At 66.4% G+C, this 1,268-nt stretch overlaps 1 pseudogene; it reads right to left on the minus strand.

Annotated features, from left to right (window-relative positions):
• LOC147343350 (5S ribosomal RNA) lies at window positions 1-120 on the minus strand (annotated as a pseudogene).
• Window positions 121-1,268: the final 1,148 nt, after the last annotated feature.

Below are 1,268 nucleotides of genomic sequence, written 5' to 3' on the forward strand. Positions count from 1 at the left end.
AGCCTCGAGCACCCGGGATTCCCAGGTGGTCTCCCATCCAAGATACTAACCAGGCCCGACCCTGCTTAGCTTCCGAGATCAGACGAGATCGGGCGCCTTCAGGCTGATAGGGCCTGAGACGGTGGCGGTTGGCTCGGGGCGCCCTAAGAGCCTTGCGCTTCGCGTCCCTTTCGCTCTGCCCTGCAGGTAGGGCCAACGGGCCGCACCTCTCGTCGGGGGGCGTGCTGTACTTGAGCCGCACGACCCGCGACCGGACTCCAGCCTGCTGACGCCGGCCCGCCCCCCCGAACACCGGCAACACCAGATCAGCAAGCGCCTGGCCGGGCCCGGGGGCCCGAGGGGCTTCCAGGACCCCCCATTGACCGGGAGGGCGTGCGTGCGTGCGTGCGTGCGCGCGGGGCCTGGGGGCTGGGCTGAGGGGTGCGGAGGTCTCGGCGCCCTCCCACCCGCGGCCACTCCAGACCCGGCCGCGCTCGCTGAGCGGGGCCTCCCCCCCGATCCCATTCGCTGCTCCGGCCCGCGCGGCCCCGGAGGTGTCGGTCTTCGGCGCCCGCCGCCTCCCATCCCCCGCGGCCCAGGGGCCTCTGAACCTCCTGCGGGCCTAGGCGCAGCGAAACTTGAGCGCCCAACTTGCCCGGCACCTGTCCGGTGCCCAAACCCACCAGAAGCCAGGGAGGCGCGGTCGACCGGAGCGCCTCAGCCCCTCCCCTTCGCACTACCGAGGCCCCCCCCCTTTGCCCCCACGCCAAGCCCTCGACCTTCCTGAGAGAGCAGACGAGCCACAGGCAGGCACACAGACAGACACACAGACACTCGCACACACCGACGCCAAGGGAAACAGCTGGCCTACGCAAGCTCCTCAGCCAGAGCCAGAGCGCCTGGGAGAGGCGGGGGCCAGACGAACGGGCCGGCAGCTGGCTGTCAGGAGATACAGAGGCAGAAATACATGAAGATTCCGAGACAGACCCCAAGACGGCAAGAGGAGATACACACACACACACACACACACACACACACACACACACACACACTTGAGTGTGGTCTTTGGAAATACTTGTGTTCGTAGTTGCTGGGTTGAGCCCAACTTGAATACAACCCATGGACTGCGGCCCATCAGGCTCCTCTGTCCGTAGCATTTCCCAGGCGAGGATACTGGGAGTGGGTTGCCATTTCCTTCTCCGGCGGGATCTTCCCGACCCAGGGATCAAACCCCAGTCTCCTGCGCGCAGATGCCTTGCCATCTGAACCAGGACATTGCTAATTCCCTA

This window comes from Bos grunniens, chromosome 27, assembly GCF_055505025.1.
Source record: "Bos grunniens cultivar Pamir isolate PY7600 chromosome 27, Bosgru_T2T1.0, whole genome shotgun sequence".
Classification (NCBI taxonomy): Eukaryota; Metazoa; Chordata; class Mammalia; order Artiodactyla; family Bovidae; genus Bos; species Bos grunniens.